Below are 22607 nucleotides of genomic sequence, written 5' to 3'. Positions count from 1 at the left end.
TCTGATGAAACTGGAACAAAAATGTTGGTAAGAACCCATCCTGTTAGTACATTTTCAGAATACACAATTTTTTTGATAAAGCATTTGACATAATAATTACATTTTTTTGACATGCCTTGACTGGATATTCCCTTTAGATCTGCAGAAGACACCTTATGAGCCATATCGTCCTCTTGCAGCAGAAAACAAAATGATAAAAAAAACTTGATGTCTTCATATTTAGTAACTTTCAAGGCCAAATATGTAATAAATTAGGAGAGACAGAGTATCAGATTCAAAATCTGAGTTTAATAGATGTCTCAGTTCAAAGGCATCTAAGCATAAGACATCAGGTATCAGATAATTGTGTTATCAGGAAATAAAGATTTGGGACATGAAAACATTTAAGTACCTTCAGATATTGATATTACTTACCTTTTACATGCCTTTGAGCAATTAGAATTTCTATTTTATAATATAAACACAAAACTGCTGCAACCTATATGTAAACAAAGAGTTCCTACAAAGCATTTATCTATAAACATTAATGCTGTCATTAGAAATGGAAGTGCAACATCAAACACATTTTTTCTGCAGATATATCCTAAGAAATAGTGTTTGTTCAGTATTCCAAGCATCAGTATAGCACAGCTCTGCATACCAACCCTTTTCAACTGTGTTCTGTGTATAAGCAAACATACTGTACAAATTTCTTTAATATATAACCACACATGCATGTATCTAACCAATGTTTCCAAAATTTTAACTTCATTTCTATGATTCTTTATCATGCATGAAAGTGAATGTCAAAGAAAACGTTGAATAAACTCTATAGTTATGTGACCTTTTTTTCTTGTTTGGTACATCTCACTGAACACAAGTACTACACTTACAGGAAAACAATCTCATTTATATCACCTATAAGTAGGACTTAGGATGTTGCCTTAATCAGACTAGATTCTTTAAAAGACTGGCTTGCAGCAATATATAACTCTCAAAAAATGTGAATGTCTAATTAAAAAAAATAAAAAGGAAAAAGATGAAAGTACTACAGTATTTGTACATCAAAGACTTTATCGTCCTTTGAAAAGAAACTACACTTCTCACAAACTCTTTTTTTTTTTTTCATGCAGGTGTATTGTTCCTATTCTTATTATAATTGTAGAAATTATACAATTATAATAGTCATATTATTATATTTTTTATTATAAATGTACATCTGAACCTGAATCTATTTTAACAGCTTGTATGTTTTTAATAGGTTGCGTGCTTCACAACCAGTGCATTACTCTGTGCTTTTCTTGAATTAACTGTCAAAACAAATAAAAGCTAAAAAAATATAAAACATGTTTGGTGGGGAGGTGGTTTCATAGGAACTTCAAAATGACATAGATAGTGTTTATAGCTGGACATATTTCATAGTGGTGGGATAGATATTTCATTCCTGTAAGGTTACTAGCTTTTAAACGAAGCAAAAAGTGGGATTTTGTTGGGATGAAAGGTTGTTGGGTTTTCTTTTTTCTTTTTTTTTCCCTTTTTTTAAAAATTTTGTTTGCTTTTTTCTCTTGCTGTTTTTTACCTGCCCCTTTGATTGGGGGGGAGGGGAGGGAGGAGGGATTTTTTTTTTTTCCGGTGGTGTTTTTTGTTGTTGTTGTTGACTTGCTTGGTTTTTTTGTTTCACATACAATAGGTAGCAGATCTGTGGAACTTCTTCCTAAGAGAATGCAGTGTATGGAAATAAGTTTCTACTTCTTTCTATGGAAGAAGTTTCACACTGCTATTAGCAATTCACCTGTTTTGTCCTAAAATTCCTAGAAAACCTGTTGTGCTTGCCAGGTGAGTGTCTCCCAGTCTTAGTGGCTGCATAGTGTTAATTCTACTTATTCGTAACTTTTATTTCATTTTCAGATTCTCTCACCTTTTATGCAGCGTCATCGTCATGTCCAGGAACATCTTTTATATGGGCTATCCACAGACTTACAGATTCTAGAAGGCTTCTTCTTCCTCATTTCTCAGGAGTCTACTTCTGATTCCTTAACTTAGCTTTTCATCAAAGTATTTTTCAGCCTAACTAGTCTAACCTATCAGATTTCACAGTCCTTTTCTTTGTTCACGTACAACTTGTCTTTTTGGAAGATGCTTCCTACTACTACCAACCTTTTCCTTTGCTGTCTAGCTGTGCTGACCTCCTTTCACACTTTCTCAAGCATTTCATAATAGGTGGTATGAACTGGCACTGTGTTACCAGTATGTCCTTCTTCAGTAGTTTCCGCATTGCCTGCAAGTACGTAATTCCCTTCAGATTTTTAATAAGCTTGTTCATTTTCATCTAGTTCTCCTTATTAAAGTTTAGCAGTGATTTTTTTTTGGCTGTTGATATTCATGTAGAGATGCTGAATGAAAGTACCTTATGGTTGCTGTTACATATGGTGCTTCCACAGTGAGACTTTGAATGAGATCCTGTACATTACTGAGCCAAATAAAAGGTTGTTTTTCTTCCTGTGGCCTTGCAAGCCAGCTATTCTATTAAAAATTACTGGTATCACCTAAAAATATCATCTTCATTTCATGTTGTGACTCAGCATTTGTCTACAGAGTAATTGAGGTCACCTATTTATTTCTTAGTCTCTCTGACCTTTCAGCATGCAGTACTTATCTCTCTAGTTGTTTGGGTGACAATAGAGACAGACTGCTATACCCTTCTTATTTAGGCCTAGGAATTCATTTTGTGAAGATTCCAGTACTTGAAGTGGTAATTTTAGTAATTTTATTAATTTAGCTTAATACTAAGAACTCCTAAATGTATACTATTTCACCAACAGCATGATTTATGCTACATTTCCTATATATTTTGTAGCCTGATTTTATATTGTTCCATTATTAACATTTTCCTTCCATCAGGTTTCTGATTTCAGCATTGCCTTCATTTAGGGCAAAACACTTTTCCTACCTTAGTTCTTAAGCTTCTAGCATTTGTATTAAAGCAGGTGTATCACACTTCCTGTCTCAAATAATTTTTAATAGCAATTATTTTCTACCTGCCTATTTGATTATTTCTATTCTCTGCCCCGTCTTTCTCCTTAAGGTAATTATTATGACTTCCCTTTTAGAACAGCCTCACTGACTGTGTATTATATGACTGTGTAATTCTTTGCATAGAAGTTAATTCACAATTGCTTTTACAAACTGTTTCTTTGCTGGGATTCCCACAATTTCTGATGAATCTCACACCTTCCTCTTTATACTTACTACATTTCTGACAAGAATAGGTCTTACTCTGCCTTTCTCCTTGGTCTCATTTTAAAGAACAGCACAATTAAAGGAAACTTAAAGAGAGAGATTTCACACTGAAATAGATGATAGGTCTGTCCAGCTGGTCACAGCAGGTCAGTTTCATAGGTATCTAAGTTCCACTGATTGTATTGATTTTATAGATTCTAATGACTCTACTGATGACAAAATGTGCTTAGATACATATTAACAGGTGGATGCTTATATATAGGCACCAAAAAAGGAACAATCTATTTCTTTTCCCAACTTCCATTATGTCCCTGAGATTTCTTCTGAAGAGAAAATATAGAGAAGATTATTCTGGGAGTTATTGAAAAACACCTGAAGTACAAGGCAGACATTGGTAACAGCCAACATGAGTTCACAAGGGGAAGGTCATGTATAACAAACTTCATTTCCTTTTATGACAAGATCACCCATCTAGTTGATCAAAGGAAGCCAGTTGATGCAATCTTTCTGTATTTCAATAAAGCTTTTGATACTGTCTCTCGCAGTATCCTTCTGGAAAAACTGACCAGAAGACAGTTAAATACAAGCATAATAAGGCAGGTGAACAATTGGCTGAAGGGTAGGGCCCAAAGGGTTCATGTAAATGGGGTTACATTGAAATGGTGACCTCTCACTAGTGTGGTTCCCCAGGGCTCCATTTTAGGGTCAGATCTCTTTAATGTTTTCATAAATTATTTGGATGTAGGACTTGAAGGTTTTTTGAGCAAGTTCACAGACGATACCAAATTGGATGGAGTTGTTGACTCCATTGAGAGTGGTGTGGCCTTACAGAGAGATCTAGACAAATTAGAGAGCTGGGCAATCACCAGCAATATGTAGAGTAAATGCTGGATTCTGCTTCTAGGAAAGGGCAATCCTGGCTATATGTACAGACTGGGAGACAAGAGGTTGGAGATCAGCCCCACAGAAAAGGATATGGGGGTTCTGGTCAACAGCAAGCTGAACATGAGCCAACAGTGTGCCCTGGCATCTAGGAAGGCCAACCTGGGGTGCATCAAGCATGACATAGTGTACTGGGTCTGGCTGGGATGGAGTTAACTTTCCCTGCAGCAGCCCATACAGTACTATGCTCTGCACTTTTAGATACAACAGCACTGGTATCACACCAGTGTTTTGTCTACTGCTGAGCAATACTGGCACAACATCAGAACTCCCTCTAACTCCCCTAGAGCCAGAAGACAGGGGGTAGGCAAGAGGTGAGGAAGGAACATTACCAGGGCAGCTGACCTAAACCAACCAAAGGGGTATTCCATACCATATGATGTCACACTCAGCAATAAAAGGTGGAAAAAGGAAGAAGAGAGGAGGGGTGAGCTCTCGCTGTGAAAATGTTTGTCCTCCCGAACACTGGCTACGTGCGTTGAGGCCCTGCTTCAAGGACGTGGTCAAGCATCATTTGTTGGTGGGAAGTAGAGTGTGATTTCTTTCCTCTGCACTTCTACACGGCCTTTTTTGTTTGTTTGTTTGTTTTTGTTTTTCCTCCCCTTTTCCACTTTTCTTTTTCCCTTTAGTACTATTCTTTAATTAATAATAATTTTCCCTTAATAATTACTTTTCCTTTAATTAAATTATCCTTATCTCAACCCATGAGTTGTTTCTTCCTTTTTCTTCTTCCCCAGGCTCCCCAGGGAAGTGGGCACTGAGCCTGACAGAGTTCAAGAAGTGTTTGGACAATGCTCTCAGACACATAGTCTAATTTTTTTGGGTGGTCCTCTGGGGACCCAGGAGTTGGACTGAATGATCCTTCTGGGTCCCTTCCTACCCAGAATATGCTATGATTCTATTATAACACAGACTGAGAAAAAGAAAACAAATGGATAGTGTACTATGATTGTAAAATCATGGAGATTCTGGAGAGTTTATATTTAGAAAAGAAGAGAAAGATGGTTTGCAAATATATTTTCATTATTGTTAACTGTTTTGCAAATTTTAGCTAAGAAAGACACAAAAAGGCATGGAGAATGGAACAGAAGTTCATCACAGGAGGTATACTGCAAGTTACTTTGGGAGGTTATTACTCGATCAAAACCAGGAGTAGGACAGATTTATTTTTTGCTCCAAAATTTAGAGATGGGAATTGTCCTCTAACAAACAAATGCTAAATAATTTTATCCAGATCTAAGATCACTTCCTTACTGATGTCAAGAGCACTGCAGATTCATTTCATATATAAGACACAGTCTTTATATCAACACATCATGCTAAAGAATTCTGATAGTATAATTGTAGATGGTTTCCATAGATACATGAAAGAAGAATGGCATATTATGGTAAATATTGAATTACATTGAGGATGCTCTGAGGTGTAAATTTTCAGATGACAACATTGATTTTAAAGATTTGCAGGAAGGAAGGACAAAGAGAAGTTTTTGTTTGTTTGTTTGTTTGTTTTATAATATGTGGAAACATATTACAACAAAATAATAAACTCATAGATGAAATAATATGTTGAGCAGGTTATAGAAATAAAATGTTTCCACTTGCAGAACATTTTTGCCCCTCTGAACTGAAAGAGTCCCACGTCCTCATTGTCCCACTAAACTGATATGCCTGTGTTTCCCATTACAGAAACTGGAGAAAACAAAATTATTTGCTTTGGTTTAGCACAAAGAGATCTGCAGTGAAAAGAATAACCCAACGACCAGTATACTTCTAGATGTCATTTGCTTTCTGACCTAAAGGTGTTTCAACAGAAGGAAGGAAAATATGTGTATATGACAATATCTTTTCTATATAGTTTAGCTTTTGCATCTTTCCAACCCTTTTCTTTTGAATGATTATTGTAATACTGTTATTGTTAACTGTTTTTCCATACCTTTCCTAATCAAATTTATATTTGATTCTGAACCAGATTTCAAATAAAACTGCATTGGAAATGCTATAACATTTATTAATACTATAAAAGGGCTTTCATGGGTGCCCTTTATGTCTAAAAGCTCAAAGTTATTGCATGGAAAGAAGAACTACAGACAAATATCAACATACATATACATGCACAACTTAAACTTTTGAACAGAAGAAAAAGAATTACGACCTAAATTTCACTTCAACCAAAGCTTTTAAGGGTAAGAATGGATCTGTAAAAAAAATAAATAAATAAATAAATAAATTATCCACAATTTAAATTGTAAATCTTCAAAGGATGATTTGAATTTAAATTTCTGTTTAAAAACAAAACAAACAGAAAAATTAAACAAAAAATTCTTTTCTATTAGACAAATGTTATTCTATCTGCTTTCTACAGAAAAGAACATTTTAAAGTAATGGTATGATACTTTAGATTACGGGATTTTGAACTACTCAGCACAGATGGGGACTAGCATCCTCCCAAATACCTACGTTCCTTTGAATTCAAATTTTTGACCTAACACTGGCTTACATCAATTATCCAAGAAAGAACCTGAACTGGAACACAGGACTCATTTCTTTCAAGATCAATCTGTGACAAAACATAAAAAGAACTCTGAAATGCATTTATATCTTCAATATAGCTTCATTATAGTTAAAGAGAGAGGAAAAAAAAAAGAGAGAAAAAAAGAAAAAAGGTTTATTAATTTGGAAATAGTGTTTACTCTTAAATTGTCTCATCACATAATGTAATCAGACCACCTGATTTTTTTTTAATATACATAGAAGAAAGTTAAAATTAATTATTTAGAAACATGATGTGCTATATGAACACACAACCCTCCTTGCAATGTGTTCCTCCAACAAAAAATTGTATCTAGTATAGAATGGTATGTAATAAATGTTTATCACCAATACCGATACCTTTTGTCACACTTTGGAAAGTGCTGAACTGTTCAGCATTTGCATTAGTGCAGTGTTTGTGTCTATAGATGGCAAAAGGCCTGAAACATATTAAATGGGACATCACTCACTCACTGCATAACCCTACATAAAATCCTATTTCTACCTGAAAACATACCAGATAAACAAATACTGAAGAAACTCTGCCATTATCACTTCTTAGTACTAATTGATTGTTCAGTAAAAGTTATGATAAGAGGTTACAGCAGATAATATGCTGTACCTCCGTGAATAGTATGGAATCAACAGCTACTTGTCAATAGAAAGGAATTTTTTCAAAGTCAATTTTATTTCTGAATTTAATTAAAATCTTTCTTAATTGCTTATTAAAAGGTTGCATCAGAAAGAATGACTGCATTTTGTGGATAATCACCAACAGCAAGAATCCAACTCCTATTGCTTTGAGTGAAAGCTGAAGGTAAGAAAATGCTTAATCCCCAGAGGTGATCATGCAAAGGCCAGCATCCTGGCTCAATTACAGATGATCAGATTATATAATAGTTTCATAGAAATAGAATTAAAATATCCAACTTTTTTTCGTAATCTAGATAATGTTGCTATTGTTGCTTCTCTCTCCACCTTTAAAAATTATATATTTCAAACAAAACTGGGAGAAAAAACACAAATCTCTTTTCTTTTCTTTTTTTTTTTTTTTTTTTTTTTTTCCAGATCTGCTTCATGGGATCTCACATTTGATAATCCTTCTTGCTAGCTTTGAGGCTCAAATTTCATTTATTTTGTAGATTTGCCCTTCAAATTGATTCTAATGTACACACTCACTGTGAAGACTAAGCCTATTGGGAGAAAAGAAACTGCTGGTGAGCTTTAAGCTACAACACTTGCTGGTTCTAAACCAGGGAAAGAAGTTTGCTGTAGGTCTGTTAATGAATATTACATTATAATTTTTTAAATAATCCATTTTTTTTCCCTATTCATTCAGTCTTCTACTCATACTATTGTTCATGTGTGTTCCTGTTAATTTAGGCAATGCATATACTTTAGGAGAATACGCTTCATGTTGAAAGAGATATTGAATAAAAATAGCAAGTCCCAGACTGTACACTTCAATGTGGAAGTAGTTCATGAAGTTTAACTATTGGTTTGAACCATTGATTTCTTGCTTAGATTAACCAACTTCTCCATAATCACTTGTAAAACTAATACATTATAATTGGAGGATGAGATAAGTAATGGAGATCGGTGTCATCAAATAATTATGCTTCTCAGTTTGAAATATATTAAAGTAATATATTTCCCACCTAATGGGTGACAAAAGAGATAATTTATAATAATATATTCTCATTTGCACATTCTCTTATGTGTCTGAAAGGAACAAATTCTTTTCTATTTAATTAGTTTATCCAGATAATCTGTAACTGCAGCATGCAGTAGGAAGCCATCCAATAAGAAGCATCTTATTCCAAAACTCCATTTTCTACTAGATGATTGTAGTTTTCAATATGTGTGGAATGCCAACCATAGAAAGACTGGTTTTCCTTCTTGCTGATTTATTATCCCGTGTTGTCTTCTTGATTCACTTTTCCTACTGATTGTCAGAGATGTGTCACTACTAGATAAAAACAAACAAACAAAGAAACAAACAAACAAACAAAAACTAATAGGACAAATGTCTGGCACAATGTAACTCTAATTCTTATTGGTGCTCTTTGACAGCCCTGGAAAACAAATGCAACAATCCATATATTCCTAGTCATAATCACATATTGCTATTGATCTTGTCTATCAAAGAATTAACAGTGCTGCACAGTTTTAAGTGGTTCTTGAATTTATATATTTAGTACATGTATAAAATACAAAAATAAAATAGATGCTGCTATGCTTAAAGGAGCATCCTATAGAATATTCCTAGTCATAATCACATATTGCTATTGATCTTGTCTATCAATTAACAGTGCTGCACAGTTTTAAGTGGTTGTTGAATTTATATATTTAATACATGTATAAGTTACAAAAATAAAATAGATGCTGCTATGCTTAAAGGAGCATCCTATAGAAAGCTCACTTGTTTAATAAAATATTGGATCCGTTAAAAAAACTCAAAGAACTCACAGATTTTTCTCAAGATTTCAAAATGAAACCTGTAGAACTCATCAATTTTAAAAGGGAACTTATGTGTAAAAGCTGATAACAACGGACAAGCCAAGATTTCCTTGATAAATTAGTTAATGGATGGAAAATATAGATATAAAAGAGTGAAATGAGCAAAAAATCCTAAAATTTAGAAAACAGTTATTATCCGTCAAGCAGGATTGATGATATTTTCATTTATTTTAACTACTCATTTTATACTTTTATATTTTAAAGGTCTTTCTCAATTTCCTATTTTTCCCAATATCTCCTATGTTCCTGTCACATTTTCAAATGGAAGGGAGTAAACAAGAGAAGATGAGAAATTAAAGGAGAAACAGAAAAGTCTGTTTAATTTCAAAATGTATTAAAAAAAAAAAAAGTACAAATGTACAAGAAAAAAACAAACAAACAAACAAAGAAAACCAGCAAAACAAAATAAAATCCTTTCCCCACAGAAGTCTGAGCAAAATGGAACATTTCTTAGAGTCTTTATTTCTTTTCCACAAAAGTGCGTCAACAGTGCATTGTTGCAACAATCAGTTGTTGTTCTTCTTTTCGCATTTGTTTAAATATCTTGGAGTTCAGTCAGTTGGAATTCATAACTATGTTCCAATCCACTGAAATAAATAATATATTTTTTTTTTTACTATTTCATGAAAATACACTCAATTCAAGCTCAATCTTGAGTTTACTTCTAAGAAAGTTGTTACTTAGTAACTTGACCAAATGAGCACATCACAAATAGTACATAGTACAATCATAATAATCAACTATTATTTTATTAAACAATGCTACTATAAAATTAATAGATTATCAATATATAAATATATATTTTATACATAGATTATCAATATACATAGATTATCAATATATAAATAGATAGATCAATATATCAATAGATATAAAATATAATTGGTCAGATTGTATAGTGAATCAAGTTATGGTACTATATTCTTTAAATTTTTACACATCCATAAGGAGAGATTACATTTCTGATTAAAATCTGAAAGTAATTAATTAGAAAATAACAAGTTCAAAATTTTCAAAGAATCACGTACTAAGATTCTGATAATTCATTATGTTGTGTTTTTAATTAGCATAACTATTGATAGTCTGTATTTATCTGTTCTGTACATGAATATAACAATTTAGGGTGATAGTTTAAAGTATAAATGTTGTGCTAGATTTTAAAAAACAGAGGCTTCACTCAATTTGGGATGAAATCAGGTCTGGTCTTTTACATGAAATAGAAGAGAAATGCTGGGAAAAAAAAAAAAAAAAAAAGCCTGTCTACTGAATACTAATTTTATACCATGAAATGCCAAACACACACACACACACACACACAAAAAAAAAGAAAAAAGAAAAAAAAAAGCGCAAATAGAAAGACACTTCAAGGTTAATAAAACAATGATGTCCTATACTAGCAATAGGTCAGTGACTGATGTTAGTAATGGCTCTTTATATAGTGGACTAGTAAAACTAGAAAAAGCAAGCATGAGAAGGACCTGTTTTGTTTGGTTCTTTACAAGTCTTCGTCAGTCTTAAATGAAAAGGTCAGTTTAAATCAGACAGTTAATGCAATTAATATCAGAGACACAGGATAAGATCTCTACTTTGATAGAAAAAGAAAGGTCAGAGATTTTTTATGAAAGCTTCCAATTTACTGGAGTACTCTCTAAATATGCTCTTTATTTATGAAAGGTTTATCTTACTTCATTGTAGTATTTATTGAGATTGCATATGAACATTTTGTGAAAGCAATCAATATAAAAACATCAAAGTTATCTGCTGGACCCCCAAAAAATCTGTTCTAGATGCATGCAGATCTGGCTGAAGCAATCTTAGATTTGCTAGCAGTTACCTCTAGTTGCACATCACATTGAAAGACAGCACAAAAATAAACTTGGGTCTTCATGAAAAAGTAAAAGGAGAACAGTAAGTTAGTCATATTACTCAGAAATACTGAAGCAAATCAGACCATCTGCATGCAAGAAAACAGCAATCACCGTGGATTGAAAAGAACGTTATGTATATTTTTACTTTTCTCTATGTGTTAACATGTATTATGAGCAGAATAGAAGCAACAGCTGAAAAATTTAGGATGTAATAAAACTTTGACATTCATTTCCATTCTGTTTTCCTAAGCAGGCTAGGAAAGTAAGCCTGATTAGATTAATTTATTCTTAAGTGGGCATAGACTTGATTAATAAGAGTGAAATTAGTTCTTTTTCACTGTCCAGATAAAAAGATACACAGAGCAGGGTTTCACTGGTGTCTGATCTAGGTCTATCAGTATTGTTCCTAGAAATAACCTCACTGAAATGAACAGAAACTAGATTTAGGAAGTCAAAACTGAACTCAGTAGTATTCCCAGGCTAAATTTGATTTAGCCAATTCAGATACCCTCAGTGGACATGCACACATTTACACTTAGGGAGCAGTTCTTCATAAAAAGACCTGTGGTTATAATGGTTCTCTAGTTGGATAGGACTCAACAGTGTCACACATGCATTATATATACATGTATATATATATACATGAATGCATAAATAGGAAATAAAGAGAGAAATTAGTCAATAGTTTGGTTGACATAGAGTTACAATTTTTATATGCCACCTCAAGAAATTAGTAATCTCTTGAGTGCAGAAGAAGAAAAAGATAAATACAGGACTAGAAATTATGATCTACAAGGAAGGATTAAGAAAATATTTCAGTGTTTAATCTAAAGAGAAGACAGGTGTTAGGGATACAATAGCTGTTCTCAGACACATAAGGGAATAATCCACAGTGAAAGTGGATAAATAAAAATAAAATGTGTTTATGCTTCAAAAGGAAGGATTTAGGTTAGATACCAGGAGAAGCTTTCTAGTTTTCTAGTTATAAAAATAGTAAAATATTGGAATAGATTGTCTGAAGAGTCAGCAATATTTAAGATCTTGCAAGAGAACATTTGTAAAAATGATTTAAGTATAATTCATCCTTCTTTGAGGTAGGCAGAATGATATAGATGATCTATACAGAGGTTTGATTCTATAACAGTGGAAAACATTAGTAAAATTCATAATGATAGTATAAGGACTATCATCAACCTCTCTGCCAGAACCATTACTTTCTAACTTCTATCAAAGCTTCTCTCCCTAACAATTTTCATCTCTCATTATTTCATTTAAATCTACAAAGGCCATAAACATAGTATTGCTACATAGTACTGGTGATAGGCATTTAAAGATGAAACAACAGAATTATTAAAAATAAACAGACAACCCAGTAAACATCAGGTTGGATGGTTGTATTAAATCTTTTATAACTGTAGTATGAGTTAAAAACAAAACTAAATATCAGGTTAGCATATTCAGGACAAAAACAAGCTTGGCCTATCCTTTATATGGGATAAGCAAAATATAACCTGTATAATACAGAATAGGAAAATCTTCCTCTCAGAGATGTCTACCCAAATGCCTAATCAAGTCCTTGTGAACTACATCAGTACACATGAAACTTAAAAGTGCAGCTTCAATCTCATCAAACTTAGAAAAGACAATTAGCTTAAATGCAGCTCTGAGAATATAAATCAGATCTTTTGAACTGGAGAAGTCTTAACACGAGTGACACAGCATACAAACAACCTGGAACACCTCCTTTCATGGCATTTCTTGGGCAGAGATACATGGAGACTGGAAAAACAAACAAACAAAACCCTTCGTCTTCAGAGTAATTTCTCAGTCCTGCTTTACTAATTTGAGAGAAGACACAATTAAAACCATTAGTCAACAACACAGCTTTTCCCTTTCTATTTTGACTGCTACTGTGCTACAAATCTAGGGGAGTAATAAGTGTAGTAATTTCTCTCAGTGAAAGAAAAAATATATGTTTTGACTAGAAACATACCTTGCATCTGTCTACAGGATTTGTAAAAACAATGCATAATTCTAAACCAGCCACTGAAAAAGACCAAATACATTTCTCTCTATCATGAGAGCACCCTGCAGTGAGCTTCAAGCAACAAGATGCACAGGTTTTGTCACTCAATGTTCAAAGCAGGGCTCTTAGCAAGGGTGGTCTACTTGATTTCAAATACAACGGTGATAAACCTGAAAACAACAACAACAACAACAAAAAACAACTAGTTCAAGAGAATCTGAAAAAAATAATAATGAAGTATTGCATAGTTAAGTTGATGGGTTCTTTCATCTGAAATTTCAATGTAATCATTTTAGAAGAAAAGCTACAGTTTTACCCGTCATTAGAATGTGTAAACTGCAGCAAAATAAGACTAGGAAAATTCTAACATACAAGAACATCTTTCCTGTACATCCATGGACAATTTTACTTGGGGTAAGTATAGAAAAAATACCTTTCTTCTATTTGAAACATCTCTTACGCAAATGCTCCAATCTCAGCTGCATGGTCTTTCTGTAACTAATGAATAATACGTAACTAACTATTTCAAAGTAATTGATCACAGAAATGATGTGCTATCTAAAACATGATCTACTGAAATTATATTACATGTAAAGAATAATATTCATATTTTGTTATTATTATCATATTATAAAGATAACAGTCCACTCAGAATTGGAAAAGCAGTTGCTCTTGGTGCCAAACTGAAGAGATTGAATCAATCAGGCTGAAATAGAGAGAATAAAGCATAACATTGCTTTAAATCCTAATTTCTACAGTTTCCTATTACAAGTAGACAACAGAATAAATATTATTTCAATCTTGAAATTGGAAAAAAAAAAGTTGATTGGATTCCTGTTTAAAATAAAGGCACTGCTGTTACAATAGTAGATATTACAATGTAATATAAAGGTCTGTACATAAACAAGAATCTACTGTCTTTCAAAAGTAAACCTGTAGAAACAAAGTGCAGCTGCACTTTCTAGGTGATGATGAATAAAATATCTTTTTTTTTTTTTCATAATATACAATCCATTGCCAAAAAGTTGTTTTTGAGCTAGGAAAAAAAAAAAAAAAAAGTAAAAAACAGCATGAGTACGGTGAGAACAATATTTTTGTTCCTAATAAGTTAAAATAATAAGTTCATAAGAAATAAGAAAAAGCAAAAAATTGCTTCTTACAGAGTTCAAGAGTTGTACTTGAGGACAGAACTTGGGTTTCTTTAACCACTGGAAAACACACAAACAAACAATAAGAACATTTGCAGAAAGAAATTTTTAAAAAGATTAAATATGCAGCATGCAGATTTCTCTCACATCTGTTTATTTATTTTCATCTTAATCTCTAAACCCCATTACATGTTGAAGATAAAATTCACCCATCTGTTTTAATATAAATGATTCAGTTCTTTGTAACAATTGTATGCAAACTGAAAAACATAAATTGCTTAGCATATTGGAAATTAAAGCTCTACATTATAGGCAGTTAAAATTATTTTGAGCTTCTAATTCTGCTATTGACTCTTCTAGAAATATGCATTTTTCATCAAATAAAATCTAAAAAATCAATTAAACATATCAAAATCACTGTCTATGCTAGCCTAATATGATACATAGTCAAAGATGTAAAACTGTTTCAGACAGAAACAAAAAATCAACTTCTAACATGACGTTTCTACATGGGAATACAGATAATAGTTTATAGTTTTATACGATTTTTAAGCAGGACTACTGAAAAACATCATCCTTTTTTTCTTCCTGTTCATCTGTTCATAAATTAATCCCACTTTAATCCCTTAATCACTGACCTTTGGTGTTGTCATGATAAAAACTGATCATGTCAAGCTGAAGACCTGACAATTAATGATTCTGAAAGAGCTTTAACTTAAATTAATTTAGTATCAAATAGCAGGCATCCGGACTGATTTTTTGATCACGCATATTTTACCTTTTTTTTTTCTTTTCTAAATCATATCTCCAGTTATTGCCAGTACACATGCCCAATATATGGAGTAAATATATGGAGTAACATTGTTTCATGCTGCTGACATTGATACTTCAATCACAGTGATCACACAGGACTCTGCCAATGTGAATCGCCAGTTATAAATTAACTTCCACACAATAACATTCAGACCTAGATGACAGCCTTTCTAAAAATTGCTTGACAAACTTTCTCTGACTACTGTGTAACTTTTTAGGTTATATACCACATAACTTCAGAGCCTTCTGAGAAGAGAGATTTTTTTTCTAATGCTAATGTTGGAAGTTAATAAGTGAAGTGACCCTCTCAAGAAGTGATGACCTAGCTGTCAAAAGATTATGTCAAAAAGATAAAAAAAAAGTCAAAAAAAAATGTCAAAAGTTGTCAAAAGATATGTTTATAAGAATGAAGGTACAAAACACCTGCAGAAGACAATTCAGATTGGAAAAAATATTTTAATCAAAAGAGAAAATATCCATAGAATGTTCCTTGAGTTTTAGATACAGCTCTTTCTTGTACAAGGTTTCTGAAATTTATAACCATGGCCCTGGAATTCAAAAAGATGAAGTATTTCAAAATATTTTGGTATGAGTAAGGTTCTTTGAAAGTCTCAGTTCCTAATTAAAGTTTTACAAAAGAAACACTCAGCAGAAGTTTACCCCTTCGTAAACTTTATCCTCTTATATAGTGGAGAACATCTTGTCCTCCTTTGTAGAGTAACTTGAGAGACTAGTGCTACTTAAGTACTTTCACCCCAAACATTATTTTGCTGGTGCTAAGACTGAAACATGTCTATGAAATGTGCAGCTTTCAGTTTACATATTCTTACTGTCTACTCTCTGTCTCTCTACTTTATGCTTATATATACATATATAAAAGCACATATTCAAGAATCTGCTAAGATACCTACATCCTAATGATCAAAACCCCTAGTTTTCTTGTGTAGGACGTTATAGAGTCATTTCATTATCATTAAGGATTTTACAATTTTGTACATGTAAAAATTAACAGTAGCTGTTTTTGCGGAAGCCTGTTAAGTGGAGAGTGATAGCCATGAGATTTTTCTTTCTAAACATATCCAGAGAAAATCATCTTTGGGAGAAAACGAAGACAGAAAAAGATTCGTTTCTGAGTATTTTATGTTTTGTGCATTATGAGCATTTTAAGAATGTCTTAAATTTAAGCAGCATGTACAAATAAAGGGAATATTTGGATAAAACTCTTTGCTCATCCAACTCAGTGCTCTCAGACACACAAATCTGTTCATAACCTGACTCTAACACTAATTTTGTTGCAATAGTAAAACAAAACAAAAAATGTATTTCATATCCTAAAGCACAGTTAATATCTCTTCCTAAAATACAATTAATTACCCTGAACAACCAAAGAGCAAAAAATTAAAAGGCTTGCTCATGTTTTCTAGTTCAACAGCTTCTTGTAGCTATAAGTTCTACAGTCTAATGGTGCAATTACATGGGCAAGTGTACTTTCTATCCATGTAGTATTTCCAGTACATTCTGATTGTAGCAAAACATTGTCTCTTAAGAAGCACAGATAGTTTAAACTCCAGAAATATATATATATATATATATAAACACAAAAACAAAAACAACAAAAAACTAACAGCCTAACAGCAAAAGGTTTACTTCCCAAAAACCACGAGGATTTGCATTTTTTTTGTTTGCTCTTTGTTTGTTTTTAAATGACCCTCCAGCTTTTCTCAAATGAAAAGGTTCTCAATTATTAATTAATTGTTGGTTAAATAAAGTTTAAGTTGTTATTATTATTTTCTCTGTTTTGCAGTGTGACTTCTGTGGGAAGTTCAGGCATGTAATATGTAACTTAAAATTAATGAAAATTCAGAAGCATTGCTCGGTATAACTGTACTGATGTCATTTCCCGTTTAGATCAAGGATAACATAAATCTATTAAACCAAGGACTGAGCAGTTAATTTTTGATCATTCCAATAGTTCCATAAAATACTTTTTCCTTCCCACTTTGCATAATTTCTGTTTACCACAGATAAGATTTCTATCCTATATTAAGTTCCAATATGGCAATTTTGAATAAATATATTTAGAACTTTAGAACTATTTAGAACTTTAAATGATTCTTTGACTATAACTTTACTGATATCATATTAGAAGATTAATTATAATGCTTTCTGCTATTAATTAGTTGATGAATAATTTGGAAAATGGAAGGCAATGATACTGAGAAATATCAATACATATAGCCTTTACAGATGAAATAATTTACTCTCAAAGAAAAACAAGGAGGAAAATAAATCCTTACTGGTAGGAGTCATTTAGGATAACATTGACCAGGACTGGAGATTAATAAATGTGGAGGACAAGAGAGGGTAACTTAATACACTATACTTTGTATATTCAATCTAAACATAATGCTGTCAAAACTAATCTCCATTTTCTCATACCAAGGAGTACTAGTGAGATGTATCGCAGTAATGAAAAAAAACAATCCATGTACAATGAAACATATAGATATTGTTAATTCTTTATAAAAAGAAAACTTACTAATCCATTTAATCATGATATGAAGTTGACATTCCAGTCTGATTGTCTGGAACCAATGGAAAAAGCAGCTCAACAGCAAGAGTTTGCCTTTTGGCTGGGACCTGGACACCTCAGGTTAGAATAATGAAAAGCAGAGAATTCATAAACTAATTCTTGTCAGAAAAAATTGAATTCACTAAGCAACAGATGTCATCCAGGCCATACTGAAAGAAAAAGGAAGCAGATAATGGAAAGATGTTTGATGATAACTCCAAACTAGTACAAGGAGTATAACAGAGATAAAGTGGGAGATGGATGTCAGACAGATAAAGCAGAACTCAAAATTCAAATCTATGGGCAGCAACAGAGCTGTTCATGCTTGGCCAACCATCACTAGCTGAGCTACAGTCAACTATCTGGAGAAAAAAGTAATTAGAAAGATTATCATCTGAAAGAATTTGCAAGCCTCACTAAGTTTGTACAAAGCAAAAAAAAAAATAAAAAAAAATCTGACAATATTGCAGGAAAAAATATTAGACTAACACACTTTTATCTAACAGGATATAAAATAAATCTACACAAAAACACAGACATTGATGAAGACTTTTCTTAGTCTACTTAATGGGAATTTTTTTGAACTTAGAACCAAGCTCTAGAGATGTCCAGAAAATTAGTACCAAGTCCTTTTCTTCCAGCTTTGTACAGTTAGAGTTATTTGTCTGCATTTTCTATATGTCAGTACAAAACACTGTTAGGGAAACAGTTCAGTCATAGAAAATGAAGTTATTTACCCTTAAATCAAGTAACTTTTTATAGGATAAGGTTGCAGAAATATGTATTTTTTTCAGAAAAAAAAATACTATTTTTATTACATTTAATATCATGTGAACATCAATAATTCTTGCAAAAATATGTAAGTAAATTGCCAATAAAAATATTAAAAGGCAAAAAAAAAGGTCCTTTCAAACTATTAATCCTACACTGTTTCCAACTCAGCTCTTATTTTCTGAATAGCACATTCTCCTTGTTGACTTGTCTAGGCCACAGAATAATTTTTAGTAATACAAAAGTTCTCATTGAGCTCATCAAGTGCTAGGCCATTTAGCAGCTATGCACCTCATCTTCATTATATCCTAATATGAAATACATTGACACAAAATAGCCGTTTTTGACTGAACTTAATGTTGATCTGTTCTACAGAGCTTTTAATTAAATGGAATTTAATTTGATGAGTATTGTGCTGCACTGTGGGATTCTTGTAAGTAGGCAGTTACATAAGTGTGATTTGTTTTTTTATATTGAATTTCTATTGAAATAACCCTGTTATTCACTCCAAGTAATGAATCAGTACAGACAGTAAAATGCATGAGCTATGGCTGAACACATATCTGAAGCAGCAGAAACTGCTGTTAATTGGTGCTGTCACGGAAAGTGGGAATCTTTTTCTCTTTAATTTATGCTTGTATTGGTAGCATTTATGTTAGTTGCTTTTATGCTGTGTCTACAATATCTATTTCTCATTTCTTTCTTAAAGAAAACAACTCTGAAAGTTACTTTTAGATTCTTAAACACTAACTTAATAGTCACAACAGCTATACTCATTCTTCCAGTTCACAAATATTAGCATAGATTAACATTTATGTATTTTTCAAGAAAGCTGTTTTACTTTTTTTTTTAAATGTAGATGTCCATACAATTCTCATTTATATCAAAGAGACATAAACCTAAGTTTCAGTGCTCTTCTGAGTGGGAATGATTTCCTAAACTGACACCTTTAATTTCCAAGAATTCACTATTATGGTTATTGATGTTAGAGGGAAAAGAAGAGCATCTTTCTCTTTTACTTAAAGAAAAATACTTTTAGAATCAAAACTTTCTCATTGTATTATGTTGCATGTTTACTGAATTAAAGGCTTTTTCAGTGGTGTCCAGTGACAGAACAAGAGGCAATGGTCACAAATTGAGACACAGGAGGTTCAGTCTGGACATCAGGAAACACTTCTTTATTGTGCAGGTGATGAAGCAACAGAACTGATTGCTCAGAGACAATGTGGTCTCCCTCTTTGAAGATATTCTGGACATGGTCCTGGTGGCCTTGCATGACCAGGGGGATGTGACTAGATGACCTCCAGATGTTCCTTCCAAGCTCAACACATGAGTCTATGAAAAGTTCCCTATTGGAGAATAAAACATTCATCAGCACTTCTATTGGCTAATTAAGCTCCCTAAGAAGCATTATTCTAGCTTTGAGAGAGATAAAGAAAATGTGAATAAAAATCTACAAATATAAAAAATGCATTGTAAATACAGTGTTTTTACATAACTAAGTACAGACATACAAAATAAACTAGAAATCTGTAAGATATTCTTCTCCTTGTATGCTCTCCATGTGGCAAAATAATAGCCACAGACATGTACAGACCACAGGAGAAAAGAAACATGCAGAATCAAAGCTAAACATACTCTTCTGCAGCAGCATATTGGGAAAACCATAAACATTAAGACATTTTCTTGAAGGGGCACTTTTCCAGTTGTTTTCACAGGACTAGTCAAAAAAATAAAATTTCCTTTAATTTCATAATTTGTGAGAGTTGGACTTATTCTAAAAGCAGAGAAGGGAAATGCCAAAAGTAGTCATTTTGAGATTTAAAGCCAATCAGACACAAGACAAAGGAAATGGACACTAAATATGATGACTAACATGCCAAATTCACACACACACACACACACACACACACACACACAAAGTGAAAAAGAAATCTGGAACCTTGCATTATATTCTGTATTAGCTAATTTGGATAAACTGTCCTTAGTTCTTTAGGTGTGTGTAAATACTAAGCCTGTATTTGTATATGTAAATATCAGTAATGTTCTTTATATTGTATATACAAATATTAATAATGTTTTTTACTATATCCTGTGTTCTCTTAAGTGGAGGATATTATTCCTATTCCTATTATATTCCTATTCCTAGAGACTTAAATCACCGTAATGCTCTAAGTGACTATGGTCAATCATTAAATATTACATGAGAAAATATCTTGGTAATTGTAGACTTCCTGCATGAATTAGCAATGGCATACGACCAACCAAATCACTGACAGTAATCAAAAATCGTATCCTGAGAATACAGAATTTGTATGTTGTACATGGGAAGGAAATAATGATGAGGATATCTCAGCAAGACATCTGCAGGATATTGAAGTCTGTAAAATTAAGATGTTTAATAAGTAAGATAGCAATCAATAAATCACAATATTGATTAAGGAATTACTAGACATAGGACAAATTAAAAAACTACGCACAATAGCCAGATTGTATCTCCCAATAATGCTTTACTCTTTCAAATATATGTGTAATTTCCAATACAATAACTCATTTTTCCTTTTTTTTTTTTTTTGTTTCTCAGTGTTTCCCCAGTTAGTTCTATTTTTTTTTTTTTTAACTAAATCATTACATTTTTTTTTTCTCATCCTTCATTCATACATATAAAAGTTTAACTTGTTTTGTTTTGGTTGAAACCTCCTCAGTCATGATATTCAAGTAGGTAAAAGCTGTTTAAAACACTTTGCCCTCCCAGACAAATTCATTCTTTCTGGGGTGCAATGATTCACTGAAAAGAATTGACAACACCTTTAACAATAAATAGAGGCTAAACTTGTAATATGTTTTCTTGAGTTCTCGGTGGCTGTCCCAATCATTACTTGCTTTTCCAAAGAATCATCTGAACTTTTACAAAAAATAAAAAAATTAAAAAAAAATATCTACTGTAAGCCCCAAATTATATAACTATTCCCAGGATCTTCCTACCTAAAGATATAGACAATCTTTCACTGAAATAGTAAGTGAAGAAGTAGTGTTTCTCTACAAAGTTTGTCAGCATAAAATATACGTGCTGCCAAACATCATCAAAAAAAAATGTACAAATAAAAACAAAACCTGCTAGCTTCCAAGCTACCTAAATTTCTAATAGCATTCAGTTAACAAGATGTTGACATGGTTTCCACAAGAGTCTCATAAACCAGCCATAATTAAAATTTTAACAAAACAGCAAAATTAAGGAAAATCTCAGAAGGTCATTTAGATCTACCTGCTAACTAAGTAACATACAAACAGGAGTAAATTCATCTACATCATACCACAAGATATAATATGTATAAAGCAATTTAATAAATCTAATTGTGATTCACTACTGTAATTACTTGCATGTCTTGATTCATTATTTTCATGTGTCTTTATATAGGTGTAAATAGCATATTAATAATACTAAGATTACTTCATTGCAGAGCAGTGGAGGATTGGACCTATGCAGCATCTAACGGAAACATAACAAACATCAGGTTTTTATTCCTTTTTTGTTATCATGCCAAATTTAGTCTCTGCCTAAAAGATAGAGTAATATTTCTGTATCTTATCCATTTTTCGCTGCCTTCCGTTCTTCAGTTATGATTTTCTAGAATTCAGTTGTTTCTTCAATTCATCTTCATTATTAATTTTCTTTAAATCCTTCTTTTGTTTCTGTCCTGTTTTATTTTATTCTTGCTTTTCTTTCATGTAGATTTGTCAATATTTTTCCACTAGCTCTCCTCTTCTTAAAAATCTATTTTTTATTGTGTGTGAGTGAAGGTTTATTTTTATTATTCTTGACAAGTTTAAATTGTTGTCAGTAAGTAGAGGCATTTTTATATCTTGCTATTTGACCTGTTGCTGCAGGCATATCTCAAGACGACTGGAAATTGTGCCATTGTCATGTATATCACCAGTGATAGGACCTGTGGGAACGGTGTTAAGCTGAGGCAGGGGAAGTTTAGGCTGGACATCAGGAAGAGGTTCTTCACCGAGAGGGTGGTCGCACGCTGGAACAGGCTGCCCAGTGAAGTAGTCACTGCACCAAGCCTATCTGAATTTAAGAAGCGATTGGACTGTGCACTTAGTCACATGGTCTAAACTTTTGGGTAGACCTGTGTGGTGCCAGGAGTTGGACTTGATGATCCTTATGGGTCCCTTCCAACTCGGGATATTCT

The sequence above is a fragment of the Cygnus olor genome, chromosome 2 (genome assembly GCF_009769625.2).
Source record: "Cygnus olor isolate bCygOlo1 chromosome 2, bCygOlo1.pri.v2, whole genome shotgun sequence".
Taxonomy (NCBI): Eukaryota; Metazoa; Chordata; class Aves; order Anseriformes; family Anatidae; genus Cygnus; species Cygnus olor.
The sequence above is the reverse complement of the archived record's forward strand: the minus strand, read 5'-3'. Positions refer to the sequence as shown.